This window comes from Benincasa hispida, chromosome 2 (genome assembly GCF_027475165.1).
Source record: "Benincasa hispida cultivar pf3 chromosome 2, pf3_genome.v1.1, whole genome shotgun sequence".
Taxonomy (NCBI): Eukaryota; Viridiplantae; Streptophyta; class Magnoliopsida; order Cucurbitales; family Cucurbitaceae; genus Benincasa; species Benincasa hispida.
Window position 1 is genome coordinate 64,636,811 of NC_143479.1, and position 18,670 is coordinate 64,655,480.

Sequence of the window (18,670 nt, forward strand, 5' to 3'; positions counted from 1 at the left end):
TATGCTCTGATACCAGGTAAACTTTTGCTGTAATTTATGTTTTCACACTCTATAAAGGGAAAATACAGGGGTAATTATACATATGTGAGTAACTAAAAATAGGCATTAAATCCTAACCAAATACACCAAATACTAATACAAATTTGCATAAATAATATAATATTAACAAACCCCTTACCCCAAATGCCCCTTACTCCCTTAGTGTTCAGATATTTATTATTAAGAACTAATTGTTATGATAGTTGTAGAAGTTCAAATGCAAGTGCTCAATTGTGTTGCAACAATCATCCAAAATTAGGGAGTTGCAAGTCTGGAATAGATGACAATCAGGAAGATGGGAAGTGTTGGGATTACTGCATTTCTGGATGTACAAAAGGAGGATTTTACAAGCAAATTGAGAGAGGCCATGTCTGTCATTGTTACTGTTGATTTCATGCATTTGCTTTTTTTTTTTTTAACCATCGTTTCAAAAATGATGTTTTGAGTGATAAAAAACCAATAATACAATAAGAAAGAAAGATAATATTATCTGTGTGAATATTAATGCAAATATATTTAAACAAAGTAAAAGAAGTTGCACACAAGACTTTATACTAAAGTTTATATCCGACTCTTTCAAAAAATGTCATATCCTTCCTTTGTGAGGTTAAAATGATGAAATGCAATCCAATTATAGTTGTAAATTTCTATATTTACCGTCTTGATCTTTCTTTCCCTTCTTTACCCTTGAAAATCAACCCATATATATCTTTTTCATCCATAATTGAGTATACTTATGTTAATGTGAATCTGAATGTTGTTCAAAGAATAATTTGGAAATTAAAGGTTTGATCCCTATTCCTACAATTATTGTAAAAAAAGATTGTTTAAGCCGTCTTAGGCAGGGTTACGTACACCATTGGTATAAGTGATAGGCCAAAGATTAGACACATCTCCACCCATCCATCTATCTTTACTTGCTATTTATAAAATTCTATTTAGTTAAATATAAATTTTCAAAAATAGGTTAAATAATAATTAAAAAAATATCAATGAAACTTGTCTTTTATTCCAAAAATATCCTTATTTTTTAAATGTTGTAATATCATTATTGATAACTTTTTATAAATGTCGTAAAACTATAAGTAAACTTGAAATTTTTTAGAATTTCAAACATAATGGTGTGGAGATCTAAATTTTTGTCGTTTTGGGTTACTATCACACCATTCTATTTCATATAAAATTTTAAAAGATTATTAATATAGGTTTGAGACTTTGTTGAAAGTAATATTATAAATTTTCAAAGAACGAGATTTATTTTGAAAAATTATGGCAAAAGTTTATATGTGTTTTTTTTTAATAAATTAACCAGAAAAAAATACACACATATAAGGCGTAATTATGTCCAAAGACTTTTACGTCTTTGGTCAAAGTCAACCCACTGATGAGAGAGAAGATAAGACCGAACCATCGTTGTTTATTTTTTAAATAAAAAAATTAACTTTCTAATAAACTCTTAAATCAAATCAATTTTAATTTTAAATAATTTGTCAAATCTCTCGCCAATCAAATGAGTTCTAAGGAGAGAAAAAAAAAAAGAATTAAATTGGAAAGAAAATTCGTGGTATAGTTTTTGGAAATCCCAGGCCTTTTTCCAACATTAACAACTCTCATATTATATTTAAATGCTTATAAATTCAAAGTCAAGGATAGCTTGTTTTTTTTTTTCTCAAGATTAAAGTTAAAAGATTTCAAAGTTGATAATACAAGTCGATATCAGTTAAGTTCATATTTATGTTGCCAAAGGTTAAACCAACTACATAGAAGTCAAAAAAATTCGATGATCTGAAGAACTCGATCAATCAAACCTGTACAATATAGATTGGGCTATCTATTGTTTTTAGTACAACAATGGCATTTACGGTTGAATTAAGCTCAATTTGGCTTATCAACTTTTTTTTCTTATCAACTTAATTTGCTTGGATTGGTCAAATAAGTGAAAACTTGATGGTTTGAGTTGGTTCTTGAATTCGCCTAAAATTAGCATGGGTTTAACCGAACCAACTCTAACTCTCTTTTTTTCCATTCACAATACAATTATATAAACATATATTTATTTTAATTTTATTTAGTTTCATAATTCTTTTTTCGATTATTTATTCTTTCAATACTCTTAATTTAAATCCATAAAATCCAAACTTTTATAATATAACTTGAAATTGAGTTACAAATCTTAATTCAATATTGAAAAATAAATAAACAAAACGTTTTACATATGATTTTTTTAAACAAAATTTGGAAAAAATAATCCGAATATTCAAATGAATCCAATCCTCGAATATTTCATAAGTGGATTAGGTTGGGTTGGATTCATTATTTAATAAGGACTCTTTCGTTGAAGAAATTTACAATTCAAACAATTAGATTGGATAAAAAAAATATATATTTCGACCAAATCCAATCCACACCGAGCCACCCATACATTTGCATAAGTAACTCTTCAACATTAATAAACAAATGATTTGGCTTCTCTTCCACTAATTTCAATGTTTTTTCTTTAATTTAGAAAGGCTCATTTCTAAGTTTTACTCTTGAAAACACCGACAAAAAGAATTAAAAAGTTTTAGAAATAAAATATATAGAGACCCTCATTTTTTACAAATTATATTTTCTTTGTGTTTGTAATAAGGAAAGCAACATTTCTTGTTGTTGTATGTTTGTTAAATCTTTTTTTAAAACACGAGTTTAACTGCCCTATCACTAACCTAAGTTAGCTATATACTAAGCAAAATTTATTCAACTAACTTCCAAATATATATATATATAAGTATAATTAATTAAATTATAGTTAGTTAGGTGTGATTTTTAAAGGGGAATTTTTAAAAATGAAAAAATAAGGAAAAATATTTACATAAATAGCAAAATTTAATTATACTTGTGATAGTCATAAATAGATGCTGATAGAAGTCTATTCGTGCCTATCACTAATAAAAAGTGATAGAAGTCTATCAGTGTCTATCACTGATAGAAACCTATCAGTAATAGAAACTGATAGAAGTCTATCATTGATAGAGGTTGATAGAAGTCTAACAGTGTCTATCAATGATAGAAACTGATAAAAGTTTATCATTGATACTATTAGTGATAGATACTGATACAAGTTTATCATTGATGGGAGTTGATAGAAGTCTAGTGTCTATCAGTACTTTTTTTGTTATTTCTATAAATAGTTTGGCATTTTTTTCTATCTGTGAAAATTTCTCTCGTTTAAATATCAATGTTTTGTTTAATACAACTATAGTTTAAGAAAAATGTCTAGTCATTATTTTTTCCTAAATTTTTTTTTTTTTTTACTAGATACCTTTAAATTTAAATTTTTTTAATAAATTTCTGAAGTTTTAATTTTAAGTTTAATAGATAACTAACTTATGAAACACATTGAAAAGTTAAAAAAAAAAAAAAAGAATACTTTTGCATAATATTGAAAGTTTATAGATTTATTATATATTTTATTATTTAAGAATCTATTAGTCCTAATATCGAAAATATTGACACCTATTAAATAATTTGTAAAGTTGAGAGAATTATTAGACATAACACTTAAATTTCAATGACTATATTTGAGTTTAACAAAAAATTTAAAAGAATTTATGTTAAAGAACACTTTATCTTTAAACTTTCACCAAATATGTAAGAAATTTTTGTAAATCTTAATAAAATATTCTTTAGGACCAAGACTAAATCAATAAAAGTTGTAAATTACTAGTTAAATAATAATAATAATAATAATAATAATAATAATATTTAAAAAAAATTGACTAAAGTTTTGGGGGAAAAAATATTTTTTTTAATCATTTGGTGCCAAGGATTGATTGTTGTAAAAGTATTTTATAATTGATGCATTGGAATAATTAAATTAGCTTATTATATTCACATATATGGATAATAGTCAATACCCCAAGTCTATTTTTCATCTTTTCTTGCTTTTCAATTTGGAGAACAAAGTATGGATATGCAACTTCTTGAGGTTCATCCCAAGGAATTAAAGTTTATTTGTAAGTCGCTCTACACAAAATATTAATCAATACCTTTTGTTTTATCATCTTCAAAGCAATAACGAGAAATTATTTGTGCTCTTTTCTTTTTGTTTTCATGGTCCATCGAGAACAAAATCTAAATGATTTTCTTGATTGGATCTTTCTTTTTCTTTTCAATTCTTGGAGAGTCGTTAGATTCGACTTGATCGTTTTTGTTAGAACTTTTGTAATTATCTGTTAAGAATCGTTTGGATTGAGGAGATAGAAGATGAAAGTAAAGATGGAAAATCAACTGGATCCCTGGGATAAAAAGGTTGATAATCTACTCTTTTTTTATTTATTATAATAATTTAATGTTATGTTATTATTATTATTATTGTGTAAGTATTATATTTAAATTTCAAATTTTATTGTTTAAATGGTCAACATAATGAATATGTTTGAATTGAATATTTAAATTTATTTTATTGTTTTAATTAAATAATTAAATTCTTCACTATTTTTTTATATGATTAGTTCCACATGGTCAATTTGAATCTAAAAAAAAAAATTCTCAAATTTTCTAATAAATGAAATAATTACCATATATATAATTGGTCATTATTTCATTTATTAGAAAATTTGAGAAATTTAATTATTTAATTAAAACTTTTCATAATAATGATTTAAAGTTAATTAATCTCTTTTTACAAAAAAAAAAACAAATAGGGAAAAATTTCTCGTGGGGATGAAAAATGAAATGGGGAGCAGAGATGGAGACAAGAAAATCATCCCTTACCATGTCCCACCCTGGGGACATCTCAAACCTCCACATAGGTGACCTATAAGGGTCCAGAACGGATCAAAATAAACAACAATAGCAACAACATTATATGTAGGAAGGAATATGACAAATACCTAGACCCCATCCTCACAACAGAAAAATGCAAACATCTAACTAACCAATCTTTATCCTACTAACACCATTTTCCCTCTAAAAATAGGATTGGAGCAAACGATCTAAGCCATGAAAACTATTATCGACTAATTAAACACACTAGCCTAATATACCTGAAAACTTGGTAGAAAATATTAAATAAGTTGTAACCACCCAACATGAGACAAAGCTCTCTAGCTAATCACCAATTCCTCACACGAATAGCAACTCTTTCCAACATAGGCAAACAGTCTACATACGAGAGTTCTGCCCAAAATAAAAGGAAAACCTAGATAATGGACATGGAAATATCCCTACGAGAACCCTAAGAATGTTGAAACCTGAATAGTCAATCACAATGGGAATGGAACGGAAAGGAAGGAGACAGAGAATTCAACAAACAAGACAACACTTTCGTGACAATCACAAAAAGATACAAAGATAACAAGCCCCCTGCTCAAAGAATATGACAATCACACTGATGTCAGTCCTAACCCAACTCACAAATTTATAGAGAGTAACAATAACTAGAAGGATGCTAAGAAAGAAATTCCAATGAACAGAGTCATAAGCTTTTTGTAGATCTACACATTCAGCACACACCGACCTTTGCCATCATTCCTATTATAGCTACTATAAACTCCTAACAAAGCAAAATATTCTCCACAAGATTATGACCTTTCACAAAGGCGCAGATTGATTAGGGCTAATGAAGAACGGAAGTCACACACATAGCTGTTTCAACATAACCTTCTTTACACACTTATAAAACACAATGCAACATGAAATTGGCCTGAAATCTCCAAGACTCCCTAGGTCGGCCACTTTTGAAACCAAAATGGAAGATGTCTTCATACCTATGGGAAGGAAGAAAGACTCAAAGATGTGTTGGACCATATCACAAAAGTCATGTCCAACGACACTCCAAATAGATTTAAAGAATCCCAAAAAATAACCATCAGGACTAGGAGTTTTTTGGATGCACATCGTGCGAATCCCATCTAGAGTAATAGGTTGCACAAAGTCTCACTACACCCCTCAAGGTCAAGTGAAATTAACAATATCATAAATCTCAATGTGAGGTATTGATACCCCAACATGTTAAGTTCTCAAAATAATGATAATAATTGAAGAGATATTAGTACTGGAGGAGTGACACTAATCATACTCATCAAGCAATGAGGAAATACCATTTTGAAACATCGGCCTCTTAGCCACTCAATGAAAGAACACAACGTTCTCATCTTCTAAAGATAACGATTGCACGTGAGATTTCTAACAAAAAGATGTCTCGTCTCGACTAGTTCAAGCTCAAAACAAATTAGTACTAACCTTTTACATGTAATAAACAACGAGGTACTTTTCATATAATTTTAGATGTTGAAAATTATCCTTTTATTGTTCAACCTCGTACATAACTTGCCTTTTTCTACATCAATCAAACCAAGCCTCATAGCTAGGAGCCTCCTTCATGTTCATTACTACAAAGTTTGCATGAAAAATAAATTTATCGACTTTAACCAAGATGTCTTCCATAATACCTTTATGATATGTGATGGAATGGTCAGCTAGCAGCAGTGATGTGATATGGTCGTTGTTTGAACCTTCCTTAAACCTAGTTTTTTGTAAACAAAAAAAGACATTGAGTTAATACTAGCACTTAAATGACACAATGCCCTATGGAAAGAAGAATTGCCAATAGTGCAAGAAATAATATCCCTTGAAACTTTTAATTTTTTAGGTCGCTTCTTTTGAATGATGGCACTAAAAGCTTTATTGAGGTTGGTTGTCTCATAAGCCTTTAGTTTTTTCTTGCTTGACATTACCTGCTTTATAAACTTCACATAATTTTGCATTTGTTTGAGTGAATCTAGAAAAAAAAAAATTGTGCAAAGCTGTTTGAAAATGTTTAGAAATTTAACTGAGTGTCGTGATGATTCTTTGAAAACGTTGAGGATAAGAGATTTAGTTAGGGACCACAGGGAATAGGAGATTCAACATATTTGAAAGCTCTTTGAACTAATGTTATTTCCTTATTCTCCTCAGCAAGATCCTGTCTTGATTGAGATGAAATCCTTAGTGGATCTTTTCTCACTTTCATTTAGGGCCCTTCCACTTCTAAGGCGACAACTTTACAGTGTTCCTTTGAGTTTGTCTCAATGTTACTGGTCATCTGACTAATTTGAACTTTTATGTTCTTGATTACTATATTGTGTTCAATGACAATGCTCTTCAACTGATTTGTTCTTTTCTTGAATTTGAAAACAAAGGCCTCAATTAGATCGTCAAATGATGGTTTTTTTAGTCTAATAGGAAGTGGATGTGTAACTTGACGGAAGACATGTAAAATATTCTTATTATTAGCATAGGAAATATTCTCTTGATTTGTCAAATACCACCTATACCATCCCAACGTTGTATCTTAAGTTGTAATGAAATGCCACCTACAACATCAAGGTAGCATACGTAGAGACGTTATAAAAACCATACCTCTTGTCATCACATCGAGATGCTGCCTTAGAGCATAACATTACCTTTATGAGTACTCTGACTAAGATTATCTTAGCATTGCGATATTCTCACTATTATTCAATAGTGTCTCAACATTGTCCAATTGAACATTATGGTTAGTTATTTATCGATTTTGAGACGTTACAAGTCCTCCAATGTTGGGTCTTATTTGCTTTCCCAAATTGCTCAATTTGTCCTTAAAAAACTTTGGTTTATTCAAATTACTTGATTTCTAGAACATAAATAGATATGCATGTAAAAATAGCAAATTTGACAAAATAAGTTGTAAAAATAGTCCACAAAGTAGTAGGCTATTAAGCTCTAGTATTGTATTCGTCTTATAGATGGTGTAGGTGAGGACCATGAGCATCAAGTGTGGAGCGTGCCACACAGGCTTAGGTGCACTATGGCATGTATCATCCATAGTTGTTAGGTGTTGGACGAAGAATCGTCATCTGTCGTTGTTGCAACTACTTTTATTCACGTCTATTTATGTCTATTTATAGTTTTTTTTTTATCTCTTTTTAAAATCGTAGGTGCAGGAAATTTGAATCACATATCATGGATTGTTAATGTATCTATATGTCGGTTTGGTTTTTTCTTTTTCTTTTTCTTTTTAGTACCATTAGGATTGGGGTAAAGAAAATGAAGGCCTCATTTTAATAATATCCTTATTATTCTTGTTCTTGATTCATAACAAAAAGATTGATATTCGTTTTAATGTCCTCCAGCTGAAGTACGGAAACAAAGCTCATGCTTAATTCAACTGACAAATAATACACTCGACTATGTTGCTTTTAAGGTATGGATAGTAATTAATATCAAACCTTTGCCATGATCTCTTCTTGTTTTATTTTTATTTTCTCCAAAACTATTAGAGAAAATATTAACTTAATTTACGCCCCTAAATTTTAGGGTTGTATCAAAATCCTAAACTAAAAATTATATCAAATTTAAACTCTGAACTTTCGTAAGTCGTTACGTTTTTTTTTTTTTTAATAAACATCGTAGGAGACTTTTAGTTTTATCGATTGGATCCTAACTTTCATAAGAAAATCAATTTAGACTCTCCATTAATATGTTTTTTAAAATTGTTCAGCTATACAACAATTATGATTGTCGATTTTATCAATTATCTGATATTTGAAGAAGTTTGCACACTTATAAGAATTGGATACATAGACGGTTTTCAAATATAATCTTAATAAATGGTCTAAATTGATTCACTTATAAAAATTTAGAAGTTTAGTTGAAATAATTACAAGCTAATATATATTTTCAAACTAAGTATGAAGGACGGTATTAATTGATCCACTTCCAAAAGTTCAGGGTTTCAATTGATTCAATTATGTGTTTAGGATTTAAATTGATAAAACTCCAAATATTAAGGGTGTAAATTGATATTTTTTTTCAAGAAATCAATTAACATGACTAATGATATATTTGTGGGGGAAAATGATATATATAAACTGAATACACTAGTAAACTAATTACATCTCAACTAGATATAGTATACACATTGTATGCAATAATAAAGTTCAAACAAAAAACTAAGCCAAATAATATAAAGGCTTATGAACTGAAATAACTCATAACCTCAAGATATGGTGGAGACGTAAATAGGTAGTCAAGGCACGCTTCTAATAAATGACGTCCTGAAAATATTTATTCGTTCTACATGGATAGCAAACAGACTACAGTGATCGATTCAGTAGGATACAACAACTAACTTCAGTAGAATTGTAACCTCGAACTACTCGGATTTGGCACAACTCATCAATATTTACTCTCAACTCAAATCGTGATCATAAAAGAAAAAAAGAAAGTAGAAAACTCTTCAATTTGGAATATTGGGATGCTACAAATGAAGAAACAAGTTGCTATTTATAGGTTAACTTTCATATATGTTAAATTTGAACCTGGAACATCATCTAATTTGAACTTTCAATCCAATTTAAAAGTTTTTAACCGTAAATTTAATCTAGATAATTAAATTCATTTCTTTATATTTCAATATTAAAATGTTTCACTTTCTTTTCCAATAAATACCGTATTTTGTGCTTATAACAACATAAAATATATCATTTTTAGGTTAAAACCACAGACGCTAGGAAATTATGTGTACGACCAAATAAGGGTATCATCAAGCCATTATCAAATTGCGAAGTTAATGGTATACATGAACTCTTCACGTTACATCTTTCTTTTTCCTTAACCATTTCGAAATATCTTTATTTTTCATATTGAATAGAGAATTGAATTTTTGATCTTTTAAATCGAAGTAGATGTCAATACCACTAAATTAAACTCACTATTCTTACCCGATTTAAATTGTTATATAATTGTTGGGTACATATCTCATCATGGTTTGACTTCCACCAAAGAAAAAAAAAAGTGTCTTGGACATAATTACAATCCAAAATAATCTAGGCATAATTCTTACATTCTAATCATTACGATTTATATATGTGTGTATTTATTAAAACACACACACATAAACTTTTGCCATAAATTTTTAAACTAATCTCGTTGTTTGAAAATTTGTAATATTACTTTCAACTTTTCGTAAATATTTCCAAACTATATTTTTAATTTTTTTTTAGAATTTTATATGAAAAAAGAAATAGAACAATGTGATAGTAACCTAAAGTGATAAAAAGTTGAATCTCCACAATATTTGTAAAAGGATATTAATAGTAATATTACAACATTTGAAAATTAGGGATATTTTTGGAATACATGACAAAGTTTTCACGAAGACTCGAAATATCGATATCGATGAAAACACCGAGGTCCTGATGTTGTGAAAATATCGATGGAAATTTCGGGAAACTTTATAGAAATTGTAATAATTAGTTAATGAAACTTTGATTGTGTCTGAATTAGACTATAAGTGATCATTTTTAATCATCATTTCTATAAAGTAAAATAATATTTAGATGTATATTTTAAAGTATTTGTATAAATGTCTATGCGAGAGCATAAATTTTAAAAAAAAATGAAAAAATAACTACAAAATAATATCAAATATTTAAAATTAATTACAAAATTAAAGAACATCAAATATTTGCATATAAAATAATTGTAAATTATTTATTATAAAATGAAATGGATACAAAAATGAAAAATCATAACATTAAACGAACAGAACATAACATGATAAGGATAGAAACACCATAACATTAAACATAAAGAGGGATGTAAAAAAACATACATTAAGCATAACACAACATAATGGAAAAGAAAAAAGAAAAACTCTAAGGGACATTTGACGCGTAGAATTTAGTTGAGTTAGTAATTATTATAGGATGGGAGTAATTGGGGAAGTTGACGCGAATATGTGAGTTAACACGAATAATAAGGTAATAATCTTTTTAATTATTGGTGAAGCAAACGGTAGGTGGGTTTTTTTCACCCACCCAACCCAACCCACTTTGGCCCCCTAAGAGTATTAGATAGAGTCTAGAGAGAAAATGAGAATAATATTAGAGAACTCACATCAATTCAAGTTTGAGGTTAAATTAAGTGAAAATTTAATGGAAAAAAATTTGAATGAAAATATGTAGTTTCTTGAAAATAAAAAAATATTGTGGTAAAAAGAAAAAAATTTCATTGAACTAGCATGGTTAATTGCTTTAAAAAAAACTCGAAATCTCGATGGAAATATTGAAATATCGATGAAAATTTAGGAAAATCAAATTTTTTCCCCTACCGAAATTTCAAGCCTATTGAAATCTAGGAAATTCGAGATTTCAACTGAAATTTTAAACTGTGGTTGTAAGAATAGAAAATAGACATTCTTAAATTTGCAAATTGACCGATAATTTTTCGAAATTTGCAAATGCAGCAAATAAATCATTAGAGCTTATTTTCATTTTTTATTATTCAAAATTTACTCTTATTGGTGTTTCAAACATGTATATTAGTACTAGTATATCGATCAATTGATATACTTTATATTTGGTATATAAATTAATCTAATATTAAAATATATAAATTGTACACTCATATACCAAATTTACCATTCATATACCATAATTGTCAACTAACAAGTGCTTGTGCGTTTGTTATTATTCATGGGCTTTGACCAATATATCAAATATAAAGCATATCAATTATACAATTGATATATCAAATTTACCATTCATTTACCATATTTATCAGTGAGGAAGTGCTTATACATTTACTGTTATATTCCAGACTTAATTTGAATCATTATCCATTTGTTTCAATGTATTATTTATCTAGTACCTCATTATCATAACTTATAATAGTTGAATTCTGTTATAATATGGTAGCAATTCTATACCTTAACAATAAATTAATACTAAAAACTAATTTTAAGATTTACTGAAAGTATGTAAACTAAATGTAAACCTAAATAAAATAGAACAATGTAAAAGAATTTGCAAATATAGCAAAATTTATATCCAACTTTTAAAGTTTATCAGTGATAGACTATATCGCTAAGAGAAGTCTATTGATGAGAGACTATGTTGCTAATAGGAGTCTATCACTAATATATAGATTTTGCTATCTTTGTAATTGTTTAAAAATGTTGCTATACACTTAACTATTAACCTAAAAAATGCTATCTATTGTGATTACCCTATTTTTAACCTTTTTTAACTTTTGATATCTTTATATGAACTACCTTTTTATTGAGTGTCTTTGCACTTGTGTTCTTGATGTAGTTACTATGCAAGCACAAAAAATGGCTCCACCTGATATGAAATGCAAAGACAAGTTCTTAATCCAGAGCACAATAGTTCCCATTGAAACAACTGCTGAGGATATAACTTCCACTAACTTGGTAAATGTTCTTTTGGCTGCTCCAATTCAATTCCATTTCTACATAGGTAATTTCACATATATATATATATTTTTTTTTCTTGTCCCCTTTAGTTTGGGAAAGATAATAGCAAGAACATAGAAGAAAGGATATTGACAACAATCCTTGTTAGCCCATCTAGTTCCCTAACTGTTGAAGCATTGAGTGTTGGAGTTTCAAACAAAAGTAGTAGTGATAAGCAAATAGAGGAATTGAAGTTAAAGATCAATGAACTTGATCAAAAACTCCATGAGGTTTGTCTTTCCATATATATTGTGAACTTTATTCAACAAAATAATTGGAAAGAAATGTTAAACTACAAATTTAGTCATTATGGTTCGGAAAAAGTTAGACCTTAGTACCTATGATTTTAGGGCTTGCTTGGAAGGTTAGAATGTAATAGGTTTGTAATGGGTTGTTATTTCAAGTCTATGTTTGGATCGAGGGTTTTGGGTATGGTTTGTAATCCCTATTACATTTCCTTCCCACCGTTTTCAACTTTGTCCTCTTTCCTATTGTTTTCACACTTCAAGATCTCATTCCAACACTGGTTTTAACATTTTATCATATTCTTTGATTATATTCCAACCTCCAAATAGGCCCTTAAAATTTAGAATTTTGTCTTTATGAGAATTTTATCAAACCATACATTCTAATTATAAACCGTAGAGACTTAATTCTAACTTTGTCTAAACTATCGAGACCAAATTTGTAATTTAACTAAGAAAATAAGATTTTTCAAGATGTGTCTTAATTTTTCAAATTCCTTTATTACAGGCTGAAATTGCCATTTCAAAGCTAGAAGGGAAGAAAAATAGTTCAAAAAACCAAATCCCAGCAAAAGAATTGTTTAGTTTCATGTTCAACTCTTTGAAAGAACCATCTTATGTAAGTTTATGATTGTGAGGTTATTGGTCCTTTGATGTCCAATTATATAGTTTTATTTCTAGAGTTCTAAAGTTGTTGAAGATAAATTTCAAAATTGGTACATAAACTTTATTGGTTCCTTTAAATTTCTTGAACATTTGAATGGTAAATATACTATGCAATTTCTTGTAGTTATTGTTGTTAACTAAACGATGATGTGACATGTTTGGTAAATATATATTGGGCCTATCTAGCTAGCACAAAAATTGACAAATAAATGACATATTAGATATTTTTGTTTTTGACGTATTGGATATTAAAATGGATTGATGGACAAAAAGACACAAGCATATCAAAATTTAGAAAGGAAAAAAAAGATTTATTCAGTTATATTATGTCACGTTTGGGAGTGATTTTAAAATGGCTAAAATCACTTTTGTCATTTTCAAAAACACTGTGAAACATGTTTTTAATCCTTCAAAACTAATTTTGATGATATGAAAATTACATTTAAAAGTGTAAATTGAAAACAAAATTAATTTTGAGAGAGTGATCGAAAGTGTGAGTAAGTTATGATGTTGTTAGTGACACCTGACCTCTACAATAGTACGATATTGTCCATTTTGGGCATAAGCCATTAGAGATAGTTGTCATCCCTTATAAACTCATTATCATCCCCTCCGGTTGCATTCCCAACAATCCGTCGAATCGCCCCTCAAATAGTTATCTCTCTAAATTATACTTGACTCACCTATCTGAAAGCTTAGCCACAGAATAATCCTCCATCCAAATTATACTTGAACACACCACCTATAAGCAAACTCAACTAAGGAATAATCATCCCTTCAAATTACACTTTAGCATACCGCCTCTCTGAAAGCTCAACCGCTAATAGATGCCACCACGACTACACATCCCAATGCTCTCTACTTCTTTGTTCAACACTTGAAGATTCTACCGATATGGCTAAGTCAGGGCATGTCTCTAATATTACTTATTAAAGATAGATAAGAGACCTCTATATATCTCCACAATGGTATGAAATTGTCTACTTTGGAAAAAAAATGAAAAGTACTTCAATTAGTTAGTTGCACTTTTTACCTATTTTAAAAATCATACTAGACTTCACTCTTATTAAAGATGTTGACGAATTTTATAAATATAATACAAATCCTAATTTTTGTTACATAATACTAAGGGTATACAAAAATCATGTTTTTGTTATAAGCTTTCACATATTCTTACATCATTTTTTGTGCATCTAAACATGTCATATATATCATCCATCGATATTTTTTAAGTCATAACTAAATAATCATCTCATTCTAGCTTCCACAAAGACATTACCAAGCAGTAGAACATAACTTGTGATATTAAACTGAAGAAATATTTTTATGTAAAATTTTTCATAATATTTTTGTTGCTCGGACATACTTGGCGATGACGAAGAATCAGTTGATGAGCCATAGGGACATTCTGGACATACGATGTAAGTCAGTCTATAAAACCTAAAAACTTCGGCTCTGATACCAACGGTAACAATCCGACTTTTCAACATGTGTAACACAACGTTATCACATGCGTGTAGACCTTAGATAAAAAGTTTAACCCTTTGCTCCAATAAAAATAAAATGATCTCATACGTCAAATAAAATTCCACTGAGACAACTCAAAACATTTGTTCGAGGTCCCCTAAAAACATAAATTTTAAATTGGAAAACATTGAAGAACTTGAAAGTTTTAATATAAAAAGTTCTAGAATTTCAAAACCAAGACTCATTTCAAAAATGAAAAACATGAAAACATGAACGAAAGTTTTTGTCTAGTCCCAATAGCATGGTTACAAATTCCTATTGTCATTCGTTGGTCCGTCCTTACCCTTACCTAAAAACATATCATAAAAAATGGTGAGTGAAATACTCAGTAAGTGACCAACTACTAGGCCACTAGGTGAATTTGTTAGCCTTTCTATCTGGGTATCGATGTACATTTTATAACATGGCAGTCGTGGTGATCCCGTAGGAACACAAAACATGGTCTTCTAATGAACCTGAAGGAACACATATCATGGCAATCTAGTGAACCCGAAGGAACACATATCATGGCAGTCTAGTGAACTCGAAGGAACACAAATCATAGCAATAGCGGCGATCCCTTAGGGACACCGAATCAGTCATAAATGGTGAACTCAAGGGTTCACAAAAATATACACTGCCCAATAGAAGTGCTAACAGTCACCATCAATACAATATGCAACATAAAACATCCAAATTTCGTAACAAACCATAAACATATTATCATGATCTTAGTAGCATAATTCATAGGTTTCCGCAACACCCTTAACAGTCCATCCATTAGTAAATCATAGTTAATGATTTCATCATAATAATATCATACTTTCACATTGATACACAATCTTAACATCAACTTAGTTAGGGTGTCTGGTTCGAAGGCGAACCAGTAGTAAACCCTTACCTTGGAATTAAGTCCAAATAGTAGCAATTTAACTTTGCAAAACACTGAATACTGAATAAATCCAAAAACGTAAACTGAAATTAAATCCAACGTTTAGGACATAATTCCGGCAATAATGGTGCTAGTGGTCGTGGCAGCGACAACGGCGGGGCAACCATAGACGGACAGTGGCCCTTGTTATTAGATGGCGCAAATTGTTTAGGCTAGCGACTAGTAGTGAGGGTCTTACATGAGGAGGGTTTGCGAGAGTGAGAGAGAAGGGAGTTTCTAATTTTACAGATTCTATTCAGCAACAATTAAGGACAAACAAGAGCTCCAAACAAAGATCCAACCGTTCAAAACAAGACCCTATATGTTCCGAACGAACTGACCAAATTTCAGCACGATCCAACGGTTCAAACTACACAATCGACAATTTTGTGGAACCAAAGTACGTCTTTTTTTCCGATTTTTTTTTGTCTCTTTTCACTCTCCTTTAATTTCAAATATCCCAATTCTTTATTTTTTAAAAAATTTTAAAACGATACAAATATTTTATCACAATATCTCCCAGATCTCCATAGATTCTATCAAATTAATAAATCAATTAACTTCTCAAATTACCTTAATTTAGGTTCCAAAATCCAAAATTAAAGAGATAAACTCCATCAACTTTATACAAATTAAATCCTTTCGAATATTTAAATCAATTTAAAACCACATAAAATTAATTATCTCCTCAATTGTTTTAAGTTAGTTCCAAAATCCAAAAAATAAAGAAAATTAAAACTCAACAATTTAAGATAATTAACTCCAATTTATCCGGAACTCAAGATGTTACGTTTCCTATTAAAATATGAGAGAAATATTATATAACTAATTTAAATATGTATTTATTCTGAATACATTTAAAACAGACCTCGTATATTTGAAATAACATTGATATATTCAAAATAAACCTAATATACATTAAAATAACAGCATATGAAATTTTAAGTTCCGTAAAAAAAAATGTAATTGATTGGACAAATTAGAGAAGAAATAAAAATGATCCTTTATTTAAAATATATGTGTGTGTGTGTGCGCGCCCTACAATGAAGGAAAACATTTTTTTTAAAAAATGGTATTAAAAGCAAAGTAACGAAAAATCATAACTATGATAAATAAGTCGAACAAGGAAATAATTATAAATTTAAAAAAATACACAATATGTGAATTGTTGGATTATTGTTTGAATATGCACGAGAGTGCTAGAAAAACGATAAAAACTTATAATAAAAGGTTATAGTGTCATGCTTAGCATTGTAAATACAAAGAGACTTGAATTAAAATATAGGCTTATAGGTTTAAGCAATTGATAGTTATTTGGTCCCTTACGTGTTAATATTGGTTTAATTTTTCTTGTAATCAAGTTAATACCCTTGAATTCTTTGTTAATTGAAACTCCCTTTAATTTACGTTAGATTAATTTTAGGAACCGTTGCATGAAATTGAGTCTATTAGTTAAATTTGATGGAGTTTTCGCAATATGACGAAAAGAAATGGTAAAACTGATCTTTTGTGAACTAGAGGTGATAGTCGGTTGGCCAACCAAGAACCAAACCAAACTAATGGTTTTACAAAAAAAGGATCCAAACCAATATTCAATAAAGAACAAAACCAATGAATTAGTTTTAAATTGATTCGGTTTATTATCGGTTTGATCTTGGTTTTTAGTATTTTTTTTTTCTTCCAAATTTTTATTTTTATTTCTCCTTTTGTTTTAAATTGGTTTTTTTGCTAATTTTAAATTAAATTTGGATTTTGTCTTTTTTATAGATTGAAATTTGATATTTTTATTTTCTTTTGGCACAATTTTAAATAAAAGAACATATAAACAGCATAATAGTTGGTCCCTTATTCTAGACAACATATATATATATATATATGCACCATAATAATTAAAATAGTAAAAGATACATAATGTTATAGTTTATTTTTAATGGTATATATACCTTTGATTTAGTTCAATTTTGGTTGGTTTTTCAAATAAAAAATTGATCCAAACCAATTTGGTTTTCTCCATATACAAACCAATATGTCAAATTTTATACTAAACAACCTATCCAAACCATTGGATCGGTTTGGATTGGATTGATCTTTTGTTGCAATCCTAGTGGACAATACTCAGATCTTGGACCATCTCAATATTAGAATTTGACCCATGCATGCGTATCAAGTTTTTGACAGCATTTTCGAAGATTGATATTTTTAATTTCTTCTAATATTGAAAAAATTAGATCCGATCTTAATTTAGGGTGTATTATATTTTTGTTGTTTTCTATAGTGCATGTCTCACACAAGGGGGGCTCGTCTCTTACCTCTTAAACTCGAAATTGATAGGACCTCTAGAGAAATTTGAGGAAGAACAAGGCCCGAACTATAGACGTCGTGGAGCAACAATAAGTAGAGAAAATTCGAGATTATTTCCAAATTCCAACCAACGGTCCTGACATAGTTCAGTTGGGAGTCACTAATGCACCAATCAACACAAACAACTTCGAACTTAAAATCATGAAAATTAGAATCATAATTTTCTAAATATAATTCGGACAACATTAAAATCATGAAAATTAGATATAAATATAATTCGACAAACATTAAAATCATGAAAATTAGAATCATAATTTTCTAAAAGGTAGTTTGTGACATTTTTAGAACTAATAATTAAATGTAGCAATATTTTTAAAAGCAAAAACTCTTTTACATTGTAAAAATTATTGCAAGATATTCAAGATTCTAAAGAAAGGATTTGATAAAATGAAATGACGTGACATTTAATCCGAAAATGTGGGATCTACCTCGTTACGATCAATGGTGTTTAGTTTAGCACACTTTGCAATGAGAATCAATTTTGGTCCTACGGCCAAATCTATACTCTTCGTACTCCCATATCATTTCCATTGATTGTTACGTAGACTCACACCTTACATTTTTCTCTCAAAAAATTCATATCAATATTCAAATTCATAATTAGTTATCACCATATCAACATTCAAATTCATAATTAGATATCACCATCTGTTTTCTTTTATC

At 29.0% G+C, this 18,670-nt stretch overlaps 1 pseudogene across 1 annotated transcript; it reads left to right on the top strand.

Moving 5' to 3' along the window:
• The first annotated feature begins 3,936 nt into the window (after nucleotides 1-3,936).
• Nucleotides 3,937-13,254, top strand: LOC120070806 (vesicle-associated protein 2-2-like; annotated as a pseudogene). Its single transcript, XR_016527794.1, has 6 exons — nucleotides 3,937-4,034; nucleotides 8,175-8,245; nucleotides 9,535-9,616; nucleotides 12,138-12,256; nucleotides 12,349-12,528; nucleotides 13,052-13,254. The product of XR_016527794.1 is annotated as a vesicle-associated protein 2-2-like (transcript).
• Nucleotides 13,255-18,670: the final 5,416 nt, after the last annotated feature.